The sequence below is a fragment of the Grammomys surdaster genome, unplaced genomic scaffold (assembly GCF_004785775.1).
Source record: "Grammomys surdaster isolate TR1022 unplaced genomic scaffold, NIH_TR_1.0 1166, whole genome shotgun sequence".
Taxonomy (NCBI): domain Eukaryota; kingdom Metazoa; phylum Chordata; class Mammalia; order Rodentia; family Muridae; genus Grammomys; species Grammomys surdaster.
This window is the reverse complement of record NW_021605585.1, coordinates 2,755,809-2,774,886: the sequence shown is the minus strand read 5'-3', so window position 1 is coordinate 2,774,886 and position 19,078 is coordinate 2,755,809. Positions and strand designations below refer to the sequence as shown.

The following is a 19,078-nucleotide window of genomic DNA, read 5'->3' as shown; positions in this document are numbered from 1 at the left end:
ACCAGTTCTTTCTCTTACTACCCACTCAATGCCCCAACCTCTTCCAAACAAACTTCAAAGTCATTTTGTTGTTATTGTTGTTTTGTTTTTCTTTCCCCATTGAATCCAGTTTGCACTTCCCAGGTACTGTGTAGGTTTTGTTCGTGGTCTCCTGTCTAGTCAGCCTACTAGGGATTGTGTCATTAATAAAAGCCTTACTTCGCTCTTCCCACAACACTCAAATACTACCAACTCTATGGAGAGTGGTGCTATTACATATCCACCCACACCTCCCACTGGAATTTTGTATGACTGGAGCTTCCAAAGGTCTTCTGTGTGGTGTCACAATTGCAGTGAGCTCATATGCCTTTCTTTCCTCTTGTGTCTGAGAAAGACTCTGTGTCCTAGATACTGTTCACCACCCACTACTCTTGTAGTCTTTCTGCTCTGTGTTGTGCAAAGTGCTGGAACCTCAGGGTGAGATATGAATGTCCAGTTTGGGCTTGTTCTGTCCAACCTTTTGTTCTCTGCATGCTGGTCCATTGACAGTCTCTGTGCTAGTCAGCATCTACTCCGTCCCCTTCCCCCAAAAGTAGATTCTCTGATGATGGCCGGGAGCTCATCTGATCTATGGGTATTGCAATGAATCGTTACAAATCATTTTAATATTAAATTTTGTTAAGTCCTGTTTTCCACCAGAGTTCATTAAACTTATGGGCTCATGTAAGCAGGTCATGTGTCTCTCTTCTTCAATGATGTATCCCTAACATCTAGTAGAAAGATTGGTCATTTATAAAGTTAGTGATTTTTCTAATGAGTGGATACTTATTGCTTATAGAGAGAAGAAATAGAACAAAATTGGTTTTGTCTACAGAATGGTAATGAGATGGTCTGTGTTAATTTTCATGTTGACAATTTAGAGTCACTTGGGTGATGGGCCGCTAGGCATGCCAGTAGAATATTGTCCTGTTTGTGCTAATAGCTGTTGGAAGACCTACCTTAATAGTGGGGAGGCCCTAGGATATGTATGGAGATAGAGAAAACTGAGTGCTTGCATGTGTATTCCTTCTCACTACAGACATAATATAGCAGCTGTGTCACACTCCTAGTAACTTCTTCACCATGATGACCTGGAACTATTATCTCAAATAAGCCCTTTTCCCTTAAGTGGCTTTTATCAGAATACTGCATCTCAAACCGAAAAAAAAACTGACATGAGAATTTTGTTATAAAATAGACTAGAATTTTTAAAGGAAAATTTGCTAAGTAATGATACCATTTGAGACCATTGTATTTTGCTTTTGACTTAAGTTCGGAGATATTGAGAAAGTACTCATTTGAGAAACATGGTTGTCTGTCCTCCAGTCATATCACCACCATCTTTGGTGAAGGGTTGTGACAGGAAATTTGTTGCCTAACCAAGGACCACGTGTCTCAGTTCCCTCCCAGTCACCCCTCAAGCTCATGGCTCATTGTGGCCATTTTCATAAGCTGTAGTCAGAGAAACGTTAAGGAAATAATATTTGTCACTTCCTCCCAAGCAACATTGCCTTATTTGCTTCTCCATGTCCTAGCAAGACTCAGGATGCTCATGACTTTGTTGGGAGCGTTGAGTTAAAGGCATCACGTCTCCTACACTGATGTCCTTACCCACTGGCAGTGTTAACTAAGAAATCTTTTATATTTTGTATTGATTTGTGCATATTAGGATCTTCCTATAGTGCTTCTAATCTATCAAGTAATGTTATCGAGGCTAATAATGGTAAGTGAAAAAATATCCCAATAACAGTTTAGGTTTATTAATATTTTTCTGTTTGACTCTTGACAGGCTTAAAGCAAACACATACCATGGTAAATTTAGTAGTTAGAAAAGAGGGAAGGGTTCCCAAGCTTTGGGGGTACAAATTGGAGATAAAAAGGGAAAGGATTAAAAATCGTGTGACAATTGACCAGAAACTGACCATATTCTTGTACAAAGTCAACAAAGAGGCTCCAGTTCCCACAAACACAAGAAGAGAAGAAAATGTTTCTAAAAGTTCTTCTATGACATATTATCTTCAAAATTTTGGTGAGCTTAGAACTAAAGGATAAAACTTTGCCAGCAAGTTACATATCATATTCTCTCACTCTCCAAATAATGAAGCTTCCAATAACCTTGGCTCTTTTCTCAAATATATATCTGACAGTTTATAAAACCAAGATTTTTTATCTGGGCAATCCATCATTTTCCTGAAGCTGAGCATCTCTCTTCAGAGGACCCAAAAATCTTTTCCTTAGGAACGATAAGCTCTTGACTGCTCACCATTGGGTCGTGAGACGTTATCTAATAGAATGGATTAATCATCACCTAGTCACTCAGTGTCTCTAGTTCTATTGTTGTAGAGAAGCAAAGCTCCATGTTGTAGAGGAGCAAGGCTCCATGATCACATAAAGTTCTTTGGGATGGCATTTTGAAGGTGAAAGACTCTGAGCTTGGGATGGTCTCTGAAAAGAAAAATAGCTGTCAGGTCTTGTATTGATCCTACCTGGGTATGAAACATCATAGTGGAGTTTCTGAGCCCCTGATAATCCACCAGAGTTGTTGCTCTCCTACCACTTTGCCCACCAAATCTCATTCTCAATTTCCCCAAGAGATAATGGGCGAAGCTTGGCTATTCTTTCTGAAATACTCTCAGAATTTGAACATTCTAGCCATTATCATGCATATTGACTGGGTAATTCTTACAGTTTAATCTCTTACCTCTCCTTTTACAGCTGTAGGAGGTAGTGCCCTGTCATGTTACAAAATGTTTCCCGAGGAGATGCAACACACTGGTCTTCTCACCCACGACAGTCCAAAGTATAGATAACACCAAAGTCCATCTTGATGAAACTTGAGTCTTATTGGGCTTACTTACAGAAATATGGGTGTGTTGGGGTCCTCTTTTTTTCTTAACAGACTTAATTCATTTATTTTTCTTGTATAAAAACCCTTATGTGGTAGCCACAGCTGGAGCCTGGGTCCTCTGAACAGAGACTCTGTTTGAGTTTCTGTGTAGGTTTTCACAAGATGAAAACCTGATACCAGTGAATTCCTGATAAGGAGAGTTGATTAAACAGTCTGTTTCCAGAGGTCAGGGGTCAGGTAGTTGTAGATCTTGGAGATGGCATCTAAGGTGTCCTTGGCAAAGTTGCTCAGGGTGGCAGTGCAGCCTCCGGCTGAAGTATAGCAGTCATCTATACCAGTCTTCATCAGTAGCTTCTTGAGCACAGGAGTAGAGACAATGCCAGTGCCTCTGAGGACAGGAATGAGATGCACCAGCACGGAGCCACAGTGGCCTGTCACCTTCCATGGAACAGTGTGGGGCTTGCCAATCTTGTTCCCCCAGTAGCCTCTCCGCACAGAGACGATGCTTGGCCAAGATGATGGCCCCTCGAATGGCAGTGGCAACCTCTATGGAGCAGTTAACACCAAGACCAGCGTGACCACTGTAGTCCCCGAAAGCGATGAAAGCCTTGAACCTGGTCTGCTGGCCAGCCTGAGTCTGCTTCTGCACTGGCACGATTTTCAGAACCTCATCCTTTAGGGATGCTCTCAGGAAAAAGTCAATTATCTCAGACTCCTTAATGGGCAGGGAGAACAGGTAGATCTCCTCCAAGGACTTAATCTTCATGTCCTCAACCAGCTGACCTAGCTTGGTGATGGTGATCCACTCCTTGTCTTCAGCTTTGTCTCCACGAGCCCTGAGGCCTCGACCACAGCCACAGCCTCAACCACAACCACGGCCCCTAAGACCGAATCCGCTGCAGAAGCCACTGCAGCTTCCTAGACCTGGGCCCGCGCCCCTTCCCCCACCCCCTCCCCCATCCCCCTGTTCCCTCGCCCTCCCTCCCCCCACCCTTCTCATCCCCTCCACCACCACCATCCCCAATCCTCTGGGCCCTCCTGCTGGCTGCACCTTTGTCATCTGCCAATTGGTGTTTTCCCGAAGAAGAAGAAACAGGAGGATCCTCTTAAATCCAACATAACTCAAACACCAGGTCAGTGACACAAATTTATTATAATCAAGCCACTACTGACCAATCAGGGATATAGGACAGACTCCGAAGCTGAACTGTGACCCCGAAGAGAAATTGTGCAGCATATTTAAGGATGAGAGGACAAAGCAAGAGGGAGTTGGTTGGGCTATAACATTGTCCAATCATATTTTGGCATAAGGATTTGAGTGAGGCAGTTTTTCACCAATCAGGTTAGACGTAGTTTCCTAGGCCTAGGAACATGAACTTAGTTTGGCCCTGCCAGCAAGATGACGTTGTCTTTGAGATGTCTGGACTCAGACAACTGTCCCCTTACAAGTTGTCCCTGAGATAGATGTCTGGACTCGGGCAATTGTTTTCTTATTACAGATGCTGTTCAGTTACTGGCAACTCTCTAGCTCTCCTATGGCCTGGGACTTTGAATTTATTTTCTCTCTATGATAAAATGGAGTTTGAAAATGAAATGATAGTACTTAGAATAAGTTTCTTTTGCTTGTTTCCAACAGGTGAGGAGTTACTTACAGGAGCAGAAATGACTGAAGGACAACTGCATCACTAACGTCCACCCAAGCGTGAATAACAGCTCACAAATACTGTATACATGGGGCACAGTGCACAGCATGCAGTGACCTCATCAGGTGGGAAAGTGTCCTTTCCAAGTGACTCAGCTGATCTAAATCTCTTCTAGGAAGCTCTTCGAGGCAGCTTGGCTGGATTCTCCTTCTTCCAGTCAGCTGGTCTGGTCTCAGTGACTTCTTTGAAGCCTGGCTCCTCTGATAGTCTTCTTTGTAGCTCAGCTTTCTTCCCTGAAAGGGACTCTCAGATTTTATTGATATCTCTGTCAGAGAGGGGCTTAGTGAATCTGGTCAGCTTTGGGGACTTCCTGAAGCTATCTTTAGTTGTTTATGTTCCTACTCAAGAAGATTCTCTGCAGGATGGAATGTTTCAGTCTCAAAGGAAATTGCTATACAACACTTCCATTAAAAACTAATATGGCCCCACAGATAGCTGACCACCAAGAACCCTAGGGGTACAGTCAGAGTTATCCCTTAGGAGACATATTGTTAGTTAGGACATACTGTAGAGATGTGTGTGTCTACTTAGCTGGGTGGTGACTTTTCTGTGATGAGCTAGTCCCTCACTGAAAAACCAGAGCATTTCAGTTCATTGTCTCATGCAGAGATCCTTTCTAGGAACCAAACTTCCGAGAACCTCATATTTCTAAATAATAAGTACAGACACACAGAACAAGGAAGACATCCAGTCAGTGACTCACAGAATCAGGTCAGGCTTTAGGTTATTCTGGATAAAAGGGACTGCAGTTGGTCTGACTGGCTTCAGTGAATGTGTAGGGGAGGGCAAAGAAGTGGAACCACAGAGACCAATTTCTTCCAGGGGAGGAGTTATTTGCCACTGCCAGGATGGTGGCTACTCCTGGTGTGGCTCAGGCAGACCAGAGGACTTCTAAGGCAACAGGAGACAGAGTTAGCTCACAGGTGTACGCTGCACAGAGAAATACTGGCTCAACAATAGTAAAAGCTCTGAGATTTCAAGTGGCTTCCTGACAGAGGGGAATTTCTGGTCACTAGAAAAACATTGACTGACTCACAGAGATAATTAGGAAAAATACCTTAATTTGTTAATTAATATAAAGTGTGTACATAATTAATATATAGTATGTATACACCATATAGAATATATTTTCATTCAAAGGTCTTTTAATTTCCTTTAGTATGATTACATAAACAATTATTTTTACTTCTGGAATTAATATATGCATTTGCATACTTCTAAACTAAGTCATATATTGCTAGAAAGACACATGGAAATTTCCTCCTTTGTCTCTTCTGGCCCAGAAGTCCTGCCTTCCATCATTCACACTTAGTTAGTTCTCTGGCTGCCTACTTAGCATTTGCAAAACTATTTCTGAATAATATATGTGATGTACTTTCTCAATTGTACCCATTTTCTGTTTACTGTTACAAGAGAAGCTGTCCCTGGGGTTGCTTTCTCTTTCTTTAATCTCCCATGATCATTATGGTGAGACTTTGATGGAGCTGAGAGTTAAAATTTGCATTATTATGGGACTGTAATATTTAGTGTGAGCCAGTCCTGTGCGATCATGATCATGTTTTTCCTTGACAGCACCTCTATTCTTCTGAAGTTAAAAGTTGCCCTATTTTTCTTTTTGTTTAAAAAAATTATTTCCCATCATTTCTCCCCAAGTGTTTCAACAATTTCAACACTTTAATCTATATAATTTTTTATAATCTTGTAACCTTAGGCTTCACCAGTGCCAAGTTCCCAAAATAATGACTCTAAGACTGAATTATTTATGAACAAATGCTTATGCCATAATCTTTGGCTTGTTCCCTGACTAGCTTGTAACTTAATTAACCTGGTTATCCTATTCTAAGCCTGCCACATGGTTGGTTACCTTTCCTTAGTTTCAGGTGGCCATCTCCTTCAGCAATTGGGACAATTCTTCCCACACCTGATTCAATCCCCAAAATCCTCTCTGTACAGGAACTTCCACCTCCCTGTTTCCTGCCTAAGCTAATTGGCCAACAGCATTTTATTGACAGGCGATGCTTCCATACATTGCACAGGAGATTCTCTCTATATAATCTTTAACATCATAGAGCCATTTCCCTTCAAGGTGTGCCCTGTATCCCACTTCTCCAGCCCAGCTTACTTTCCTCTCTCCACCCTGAGACTGCTCCTATGAACTTAGCTGTCCTACCTCTTGCTTCCTGCACCCCTCTTACTTCTTTCCTGTCAATTTGTGAAGCATGGCACCTGGAGACATACTCTTTTGGAAATCCCTTAATAATCAAATCTTCTGAATCCTTGCTTGTCCAGTGCCCCCATCTTTGTCTGGCTGTGGGTGTAAGTTGACAGAGACTACTAAATAGCTCTCACTCTCTTTCCATTCATGAGAAAGTCCTGCTAGGAATATTCCTCCTGCACAGCAGAGCCTAATATTTCCAAGTCTGCCAGCAGCTTACAGTGACCATAAGATTAGGCTGTGATATATTGACGTGGACTAGGAGAGCCTCCAGGATGGAGCAGTGAAACAGAGAGGCCTGGTCTGCTGCTGGCTTTGTGAAGCTATGCAATTAGACAGAGAAAGGGACTGTCTTATCTGAACCCCAGAAGCGGAGGGTGGGAGCATCTCTGAGTTGTAGGGTTTAACTACACACTAGTTCAGATATAAAGCCAAGAATAAAAATCATTTTTCTTTACAGTTTTTAAAAACTGAAAGTGTATGCCTTGAAGCTTCCAGTGTCATTCTGAGGTCGTGTTCTGGGTACAGACCTATTTTGATCATTTGGACACTCTTCTGCCTCTTCAGTGTTTAGAAGACTTTTGGAATATATTGAATGTTTTTTGTTTGTTTGTTTTGACTTTTTTGAGATATAATAGAATCACATCATTCTTTTCTTTCCTCGCCCTCCCCTCAAACTCTCTTATATAACCTACCCCCATCTCTTTCAAATTCATGGTCTCTTTTTTCTTAAAATGTTGTTGCCGTGTGTGTGTGTGTGTCTGTGTGTGTGTGTGTGTTTCTAAATGCATAGATACACCCTGTTCAATCTGTATAATGTTGTTTGTATGTGTAGGTTTTTCAGGGCTGACTATTCGGTATTGAATAACTAATTGATGTTCTCTTCCCTATGGAAGACTATTTCTCTTGCTCTCAGCATTCTTTAGTTGTCTATACTTGTTTGAGGAGGCTTTAGGCCCATGTTACTTTACCTCTCCTGTGTTAGCCTGCCTATGGTTGCCATTACTTAGTTCATGTGTAGGGAACAATGTTGGGAGGCTTTGTTCTGACAGTCTCACAGCAAAACTCCTTCATTCTCTGGCTCCTACAATCCTTCTGCATACTCTCCCTCAATGATCCCTGAGCCTTAGGTGTGGGAGTTGTTTTGAAGATGTACCCACTGGGACTGCAATCCACAGTTCTGTGTTTTGTCTGGTTGTGCTACTCTGTAAAGGTTTCCATCAGTTACAAAGAGAAGTTTCCTTGCTCAATAGTTAAAACCATACTTATCTGTGGGCATAATGGCAAATATTTAGAATGCAGTTAGGGATTATGCTATTATGCTGGTTTATTAAAGAGGTAGTTGTATGTTCTCTTCAAAGATTTGTGGTTAGGGTTGATAGAGGCAAGCCTGGAGATAGTCTAGCAGCCTGGGGTCCCATCTTGGCTTGAGCTACACACACTTCTTTCTAAAAATGCTCTTAGCAATCTGAAGCACCCACCTGCATCTGAATACATGCATACCCCTCTCTAAAAAAAGCAATTGGATCACTCTTACCTATAGCTCCCTAGTAACCTGTAGTAACTCCTTTCTGTGGCCAAACAGAGTATGAAACATTCTCAAGTTAGGACCAATGGGCTGACCCTGCGAATATCAGCTCTGAGTACATACTTAATAAGGTAAACCTTATATACTATCTTATGACTACTTACAATTTGACTGGTACATGATTAATGCATCATGGGAAAGAACACACTTAAAGAATAAAGGTTTATATAATCCAAGCCTATCAATCTAAACACAACTACCCACACTCCATCCATTACAACCAACTTCCTTTCCTGGACCAACAAAAGGAAACCACAGGCAGTAACCAGTGGTTATTTGGAAACTCTCATTCAGCTTTTTACATGCTGTCTTTTATATCTGGCCTGTAACATAACTTTGTTTCTGAATAAAATCATTTGCTACTCTTCTGTTTGTTTGTTGGTTTGTTTTAAGATGTCATGGATGTAAAATTACCAGGTCCAGACAGAGACCTCCAGTGATAGGGTCCATTTTCAATCACTGAGCTGAGCATTCAGTGGAAACTTCAAGCTCGTAGCTTCCAGGTTTTGAATCCTACCCTTCATCTTTGCTCATCCATTCTTTTCTGTTCACTTCTGGGACAAGCAGCGCCAAGACTATTTTCTTAGCGTTTCTCTTATTCTTCTATATTACTTCCAGTCAAATGTTATGTTTGCCAAATTTTATATGTGTACTTTCCTATCAACCTCATATAAATTATTTGATTTCATCTTCTGATTCTTTTATATTACTTTATTTTACATAAAACTATATCACAAGCCAATCTAAAGGAATGGCTGGACAGACTGTAGAATACTTGTGATGTGAAAAAAGAGCAGGAAATAACCAAGGTTAAAAGATTAAGTGGGGCTGAGGGTAGGGATGGAGCATGGAGAAGGAGGGATAGAACATGAATGAAAACTAAGGATATCTATACCTATGCCTATGCCTATGCCTATGCCTATACCTATATCTATATTTACGTTTTGGGATATGGTAAATATACATACATGTGTATATTTACTTAGTCTGGGTGTCTGGGTTAATCCATCTTCTACCCTCCTTTTCTATGCCCCATGCCATATCACAGAATAAGGGTGCATATATATGTGTGTGTATGTGCACGTGTGTGTATACATATATATATATATATATATATATATATATATATATATATATATGTATGTATATACTATATATATCTTTGAGAAAGCCCACTAACTAGTAAATTAATTTCAAAATATGACTCAAAAAACACTTCAGACATAATTACCCTTCATGGGTACACAATATCATTCCTAGAAAATATGAGTTATTAAATGAAAATTGCTTTGCCAAGCATGCGATATTGTCAGGAAAACTCATGGGTTTCCAAAACAACACAGGATCACCTACCATACCTACATGGTAAGACCTTATTGCTGAACACAGCATACTTTGGCTGCTGGACATAAAGAAATCTGAAGCCAACTGGATAACTTTTCCCTGCAGCTAGCTTTCAGAGAAGTAGAATGTGATATTTGGGCTGCAAGAGAGAAGAGACTTCAATGGTCATATCCAGCACCAGAGCTGCCATGCTACCCACCAACCAGGCATGAAGTGCCTATTGGTGGGTCAGATCATACCTGTTGTAAGATAACTGTTTTCTGATTGGATTTAAGACCTGCTCCACAGGCAGAAATTTTGTACCTGGTGTTGTGCATGCACACACACACGCACACACACACACACACACACACACACACACAAAACCATAGGGAACACTCTTGAAGAGGATGCAGGAAGAATCTAAGAGCGACAGGATGGGAAGTTATGTAGTGAAATCTTCTGGATATGATGTCCTTTGTTTCTTATGAAGCCACAGCCAGCAGCTCTCTTTACCTGCACAAAATCAAGCAAGACAAAATTCTGGTATAGATAGGGCAGATGATCTCCAGGCTCCAACCCTTACTAAGGAGCTATTGGCAGTTAATAGCTGCTAGAAAAGAGAGGATCATGTTTTTATTGTTGTTTTGCTTGTTTGGTTTTAAGGATATTCACACTGACGGGCTACCCATGCTCCAGTGCATGGCTTTACATCCATATCCATATAGGCAGTAGTGATTAGATTTAGGGGAAGATGAATTACTTGGTGAGATTTGAGGGAATTTGGAGGAAAACAATGGGAAGTAGATATAAACATATTTCATTGAATACATGTAAAAATCCCCCCAAATAAAGAAAATTATAATTAAAAGTTAAAATATTACACTTAGTTGTTTGTTCGTTTGTGTATGTCTGTGTTTATGTCTATAGGTTTATGACTTGTGCTCTACTGTGAAAGTCAGAGGAGTTTGTGGGAGTTGGTTCTCTCCTTCCACCATGAGCATCCCAGAAATTGAAGTCAAGTTAACATATTTGGCAGCAAGTTCCTTTGATCTGATAAACTGGATATAGAAATTTTTAATTCCCAAAGAGTGGTTCTATTCTTGAGAGTTCTATGTTTCATCTTATGTTTTCCATTCCAAGAAAAAAAAACCCAAGAAAGAAAAGAAAAAAAAAAAAAAGGTGGGTCTCAGCTTGTGGCCCCAGCTGTCAAACTTACAGTTATTCTCCCAAGTTTTGGAATTACAGTCTATGTCATTATACACAAAGATATTAAATACAAATTAATTATTAAAATGTTCATTTGTTCCTGTGCCCTCTGTATCCTCCAGGTTAGTTTTACAGTGTATGTCTGGCAATCTCTCTTACCCACTTTTGAAGATGCTACAGACATCCTGTGTCCTTGGTGGCGCACTGAGTGTGAAGAAGGCATGCTGAATCTGTCTACCTGGTAGAGATTTCAGGCATCAAGTTCGTTCTTGCATTAGGAGAGTGGGGCTTTATAAATATCTATAAATCCTTCCTCTGAAGCCCTCCCTTTTCTCCGTGTAAGAAACTTCCTCACAGAAGAAATCATGCTTCCTTGAAGCCAGGGCCTCAGGTATCTGGTCTTAAGGGGAGGCTTTGGAATATGGGATTGGAATCTGTTCATTGATCACTCCTCTTGTTCTGTGTCAGGGGCTGCTCATCTTGCATGAATCCTGCACTGTCTAGCATCTTCAACAAGGAAACTAAACAATTGTTTCCCCAGTTGCCAGGTCGTTAATGATGTGGAGTTACAAGTAATTTCCTAGTAGTCTAGAATTTAAAAAGGAGAGTTTGAGTGGCAACTACTCTCTTTCAGGCTGTTACTTCCAGCACTCTGTCCCCAATTTCTCAACCAGGAATTAGAACACTAGCAATCCCATAGGTCATGATCTTAAAACTAATTCTATATTTCACAAACACCTTGGCTTCTTTTTGTTGTGGAATACTTTCTCAGACCCTTTGTCTTTGGGACAGAGATCCGCCTTTGACCAAGCCCTTATGTTTATAGGACATTCTGACTATGTAGTAAGACAAGATTTAGAAGTCCTTAGTAGTCTTCTGGAACATGGTTTTAGAAACTTCTGGAAACATTCTCAGAAGAGTCTAATTCCACAGTGCTCCTGGGGCATTGTGCATAGAAGTGTCCTCAGTAGAGAAGCAAAGAGAGTGAAAATCAGCTCAGAAGTCAGACAACCAATTGTTTGAAAATCCAAAGCTCATCTCAGGTGGCTGTAAACATCAGACAGAGAGAAGAGCCTCTCAACATGCTCCTCCAGAGCCAGTAAAACTATGTTTACTTTTCTTATTGTCTCAAGGAGTCTTGGGAGGACATCTATATTTTCTTATTCCATCTTTTAAAGTCTAATCAGACTTGAAGTGGCCACTTTTCAAGAAAATGCTTAAGCACCGTGGATGCCCAGAGGTCACAGCCAAACGAAGTGTCCTAGGGAACAACACATGTTCACATCCTCACTTCTAATTATTCAAGCTTCCAAAGGGTCATGAAGTTAAGTACTTTCTTCTGAGTCCAAGCAGAGATGGCAATCCTCATCCCACTCCCTCCCTGACCTTGACTCCTGGAGAACTGTGTCAAAGGCACAGCCAAAGTATGAGTTGACATTCAGAAGCTGCTTCTGCCTAAAACTGACAGGAATCCTCTCAGACCGGGAAGCTTTTCCCCTGCGGGGCTGTGAATGTCTACCTCTCTCTCATTAATAAGAAAATTTTACTTCCGTAGGCAAAATGGAGCACAGCTGTCAGTTATCCATGACAGGGAAATCATAATATTATTTTAGTTTATCGTCAACACCCTCCAACTCTCCCTGAGTTATTTTAGGTGCCAACCAGGCTCCTTAAGGCACTTTGTGTTAATCTTCATAAAGAAAGGAAGCAGAAGAACAGAGTGTTTCAGATATTGGTGCCAGGCTCATCTGGATTAAAATTCCAGACTCCAGCTAACTAGCTATAATGTTTTGAACATATTACTTAACCTATACTAGTCACCCATTATCTGCTAAATATATAATAATAAAAATATGTTCTTAACAGGATGGTAACAATTAGATGTAACACTATATAAAAAGACTTGAACATATTTGGAATATATTAAGGAACCAATATGTTTAGTTAAAGTGTGTGTGTGTGTGTGTGTGTGTGTGTGTGTGTGTGTGATGTTACTTATTGTTGTAGAGGGATTGAATGTTTGCACTGAAAATTATTAGTGTGTCTGTCGTAGAGAGACTTCTGGCTGCTTTAGTCCAGCCCCTATGGAAGGTGCTATGCTGAAGAAGACAGTCCTACATCTCATCGCGCTCTCCTACAGCCCCCAACTGAAGAAGGGAACGCTACTGTATCTCAGAAGAGACTCACACTATGTCTAAAAGTGGTTGCTGTCATTGTCAGAAAGTCAGATCGACTGACAGTTACAACATCATTTTGATTGTCAGCCACAGGGTAGTTTTTTTTTTTTATCACTTGAAACCACTGTCTGGACAGTCCCTTAAGGGGACATGACACAAGTCTAATAAGTTCACTTCTTGGTTGGGTTGGTACATTTTCTGTTTGTACGATAAAATAAAAATAAATGCATGTGGCAGGAAAACTTCATGCAGAAAAGAGGCTTCTTTGAATAAACTTTGAAGAATGAATGTCCAAATTGAGTGGGGCAGGCTCTGGTGAGGGCCTAAGGGGCAACATCAATTCATACAGAAGGCAATGGTAGGACCTTGCGATCACGACATCAAGAGTAAGTCAGGGGCAATTCTTAACCCCCACTCTTTATAACCACGTACCCTCAATAGAGGTAAAGGGTCCCTCATGAATTACCTTACTCCTTTCCTTGGACAGCTCTCCCAATGTTCTGATAGCTTCCCACCTAGGCCCTACCTCTTAACAGTTCTCTCATATTCCACCAACCCATCTGGAGAACAGCTATCAGACTGTGATTGGAAAATTCTTCCTAAAATGATGTTTCAAGAGTTCCTGCTCTATTACAGTATGCTGCTTCTCTGAAGTATACATTAGAAAGCTAAATTTTGTGATTGGCTTACCTCACTCAGGATGATAATTTCTAGTTCCATCCATTTACCTAGGAACCTCTCGAATTCATTGTTTTTAATAGCTGAGTAATACTCCATTGTGTAAAAATACCACATTTTTTTAATCCATTCCTCAGTTGAAGGACATCTGGGTTCTTTCCAGCTCCTGGATATTATAAATAAAGCTGCTATGAACATAGTTGAGCATATGTCCTTATTATATGTTCGAGCATCTTCTGGGTATATGCCTAGGAGTGGTATAGCTGGATCCTCAGGTAATGCTATGTCCAATTTTCTGAGGAACCGCCAGACTGATTTCCAAAGTGGTTGCACCATCTTGCAGTCCCACCAACAATGGAGGAGTGTTCCTCTTTCTCCACACCCTCGCCAGCATCTACTATCACTTGAGTTTTTAATCTTAGCCATTCTGACTGGTGTGAGATGGAATCTCAGGGTTGTTTTGATTTGCATTTCCCTGATGACTAAGGATGCTGAACATTTCTTTAGGTGCTTCTCGGCCATTCGAGTTTCTTCCGTTGAAAATTCTCTGTTAAGCTCTATACCCCATTTTTTAATAGGGTAATTTGGTTGTCTGGAGTCTAATTTCTTGAGTTCTTTGTATATATTGGATATTAGCCCTCTATCAGATGAAGGATTGGTAAAGATCTTTTCCCAATTTGTTGGTTGTCGTTTTGTCCTATTGACAGTGTCCTTTGCCTTACAGAAACTTTGCAATTTTATGAAGTCCCATTTGTCAATTCTCGATCTTAGAGCATATGCCATTGGAGTTCTGTTCAGGAACTTTTCCCCTGTGCCCAAGTATTCGAGGCTTTTCCCCACCTTCTCTTCTATTAGTTTCAGTGTATCTGGTTTTATGTGGAGGTCCTTTATCCACATAGACTTGAGCTTTGTACAAGGAGATAAGAATGGATCAATTTTCATTCTTCTACATGTTGTCTTCCAGTTGAACCAGCACCATTTGTTGAAAATGCTGTCCTTTTTCCACTGGACAGTTTTAGCTCCTTTGTCAAAGATCAAGTGACCATAGGAGTGTGGGTTCATTTCTGGGTCTTCAATTCTATTCCATTGATCTTCCTGCCTGTCTCTGTACCAATACCAGGTAGTTTTTTATCACTATTGCTCTGTAGTACAGCTTGAGGTCAGGGATGGTGATTCCTCCCGAAGTTCTTTTATTGTTGAGAATAGTTTTCGCTATCCTGGGTTTTTTGTTATTCCATATGAATTTGAGAATTTCCTTTTCTAACTCTGTGAAGAATTGAGTTGGGATTTTAATGGGGATTGCATTGAATCTGTAGATTGCTTTTGGCATGAATTCGAGAGGTTCCTAGGTAAATGGATGGAACTAGAAATTATCATCCTGAGTGAGGTAAGCCAATTACAAAAGAACACACATGGTATTCACTCACTGATTATTGGATATTAGTCCAGAACCTTGAAATGCCCAAGATGTAACTCACAGGCCACATGAAGCCCATAAAGAAGGAAGACCAAGTGGGGGTGATTCGGTCCTTCTTAGAAGGAGCAACAAAATACTCAAGGGAGCAAATATGGAGACAAAGCGAGGGACAAAAACTGAAGGAGGGGCCGTCTGAAGACCTTTCCACCTGAGTATCCATCCCATGTGCAGTCACCAAAGGTAGATGCTGATGTGGAAGTCAGGAAGTGCATGCTGATAAGAGCCTGATATGGATGTCTCCTCAGAGGTCTTCAAGAGTCTGACATATTCAGAGGCAGATGCTCACAACTAGCCATTGAACTGATCATGGGTTTCTCAATAGAGGAGTTAGAGTGAAGACTGAAGGAGCTGAAAGGATTTGCGGCACCATGAGGAGAACAATAATACCAACCAACCACAGCTCCCAGGGTCTAAACCACCAGCCTGGGAGCACTTAGGGGGGGGGGATCCAGGGCTTCAGCTGAATATGTAAGAGTGGAGGGCCCTGCTGGGCATAGGTGGAAGAAGAGAACCTTGACCTCATGAAGGCTGGATGCCCCAGGGGGTGGGGATTTTGAGGGTGGGGAGGTGGGAGTGGGGGGGAGTAGATAGAGGTTACATCCACAGAGAAGAAGGAGGAGGGGTGAGGGGATTGGGGGTTCCGGGGTGGGTGGGGATCGGGTAAGGGGACAACATAGGAAATGTAAGTAAAACATCCAATAAAAAAAAAGAAAAAAAAAGAAAGCTAAATTTTGCTTTAACTCCATATATGTATGGAACCAACAAGATTCCTAGAAGTATTCAGGCTCATGGTTCAAACTAAATATCTTGTTTATTATTTGTGGCTGATTGAAATGTACAGATTCAAGATAAATTGGTATGTATGTCATATATCCTCTCAGATAGTGAAGAGATATTCTAAGAAGGAAGACGGGTAAGTCATTTATTGCTCAGCCTTATCACAGCCATCTTAGAGCATACTGGACAGCAATGCTCAGTAGAGCTCAGTAGAGCTGTCACGGAACACGTTGCTCTAACTGGTAATGCTGCCCTGTGTGGTTGGGGGAGGGTGACCTCACCACAATACCTACAAATTCAGATGAAGCGACAAGTACTGAAGTGCTCAGGGAAAAGAAAAATCCAAACGCTTTTCCAATACCACGTCCTTTCCATGCCTCGCTGTATTATCAGTTCTAATATCTGTCCCTCGATTTGCAAGACAATTTCACAGTAAAACTACCACAGATGGCCCATGCAGAAAAGAGCAGTACTGAAATTGCCATTTTGTTCATGTAGAAAGCAAAAGTTAGTTAAGTGAAGACAAAATATCCTACAAGGTTTCACAGCCAGGAAGTAAAACACAGTAAAAGAAAAACAAAACAAAACAAAAAACCCCAAGAGTGCAGTTCAGGTCATTCGCCTGTAAATTCTTTACTTGAACCTGTGGACTTCATCACTTCTCACTGTTATCACCTTGGCTCCTACAGAGAAGGGCTGCATGTTGAGGAGAACCAATGGAAAAGAGCAACCACAGACATGATGGGCAGCTTGGAAAACTCTCATCACAAAGGGAGTATCAGGGTGTCAGCAAAAGAGGAGGCATCATTATGCAGAAACAAGACAGAGTAGCATTGGAACCTTTTGGATGGTCAGAGACAACTAAAACATCCCATATTAGAGGTAAAGGATCTGGAGAACAGAACTCTACCTGCTAAGGCATCAGTAAAACACAAACCAAAGTTCAGATCATTTGTATGCACAGAACTCATGTGTACCGCCTTCACACTCACGGGAGGAAAGCAGAACTGGAGATGTGGTTTTTCAGCAATATGGAAAAGAAATTGAAGTAAAAGGTACAGGAGACAGAAGCAGCAGCAACAGCAGCGATGGGAGGGAAAGAGTGGGGATACAGTAAGAGAGAATCCACTGGGCAGAAATATCTGGAAGTCCCCCTTCATCTGATTCCTGTAATGGCACTAATAATTCCATGCTTCCCAGTTCAACATTGAATTATATATATTTATACACTCATTACACTACTAATTCTGACTGTTCATTTTAAAATAGTCCATCTGTTATATAAGCACATAAGATGTGGTTTCAACTATGACAAAAAATATTGGATGTAACCCATTTAGATAGGATAAAAAAATTATAGAGGAAAGAAAATTTTAGAGATTTTTTTAAAAAATAAGTTCTATGGTTGTCATTTTTAAGAGTGAAATTTGTAGTAGTTTAAAAGTACTAAATCATGATATGGTGTTAAGTCATGTGAATTAATTACAAGAGGATAACTGGCATATGATCCAAAAACAATAAGTTAAAAACCATCTAGACATAAGAGGGGGAATGAACACATCAGCCTCTCATACCTAACAAGGATGGTCCCTGTTCTAGAGTCAGGAAGTAAGGAAGAGAACTCAAGTATGTTATATAAAGCTATGACACTACCAAAACTGCCATACACACACACACACACACACACACACATCCACATGCACACACACACACAGACAGGCAGAGAGAGAGAGAGAGAGAGAGAGAGAGAGAGAGAGAGAGAGAGAGAGAGAGAGAGAGAGAGAGAACTGACAGTGGCTGTCTCAGGTGAGATGGTAAGAAATTTACTTTTTATTTTTGTTCTTTTACACTGTTCAAATATTTTTTAAAATGGCATATATTAATTCTATATTTAAACAAGAGAAAATTTCTTCTATTTGAATATCTCATACGATATCTATAAAAATCTGGATGATGGTTTGCCAGATACTATTTTAAAGCATTCAAAGGGCAAATAGGGAAGCTTTAAAGATCAGTTTTAGATCTTTTTTTTATTTTAGAAATGAAATATAGACCAAGAGAAAGAAAGTAGCCCTCTCAAAGATACTTTAATGGCTGAATCATGAAACTGAGGTTAGTGTATTGTCCAAGGACAGTAGTTTTCAAGATCCAATAAAGAAACAAAGTTTAGAAGCGCCAACACTGTACCAGTTTGAAGTGTCTGTCTGGTATCTTCAGTACAGTTATATTCCCATTGGCTTCCTTCTTTACTCTTTTCTTGTCCTTGGCCACTGAGCTAAGGAATGAGAGGTCACAGAGGTCTAGTAAAGAGTGAGTCTTTCTAAGACCTTAGGAGCCACAAAACCTCTGGTCAATGTCAGTAATAATGTGTTCACATACCATCGTACAGGGGCAACCTGGCACAGACTGGATGGATTTGTACACTCACAAGCGTGCTTTATGAAACCTGCCAAAAGGATTTAGGCAGAAACGGTAGTCCACTTTGACCACTGAGGCTTGAATCAAGTTGTTTGCAGGACAGGATGCACAGTCTCAATGGGCTTGCTCCACTTGTTCTTCCCAAGCAGCAATACTGAGCAAGACCTCATGCCTCCAGACCAAGCTTTTCCATCCCTTGTCTGTCCCTCTTTCTTATTTTCCTCCCTTATTTTGTTCCTTCTTCTTGCTCTTCTTCCTAGGTCAACCCCAACAAATAGCTTAGAGGTTTATATATTTCCGTTCTGAACTCGGTACCTTCCTAGCTCAGCCTCCTCCATCTCTAACACTGCCATCCTTTTTTCCAGTGTCCATTCGCAAGTATCTGGTTTGTCAGGTCTTCAACACAGTGTTCTCTGACCTCTTCACAAGCTCAATACTGTGGTTTATTCACCTGCCAATCACAAACTCTGCTTAAGAATTAATGTCCTCAATTGTAACTTGGTTTCTACAGACCAACACAACTGTGCTCTCTTCAGTTGCTGGAGTTCTTTATCTAGTTTTGAGTTGTGGCGTAAGTCTCTTGACTCTTGAAGTTACTTTGTAGACATGGTAAGAGCTTACTTTGACGGAGCCCATGTCTCAGTTCC

The 19,078-nt window shown here is 40.9% G+C and overlaps 1 pseudogene; it reads right to left on the bottom strand.

Annotated features, from left to right (window-relative positions):
- Window positions 1–2,951: 2,951 nt before the first annotated feature.
- LOC114635180 lies at window positions 2,952–3,866 on the bottom strand (annotated as a pseudogene).
- Between the last annotated feature and the right edge of the window lie 15,212 nt (window positions 3,867–19,078).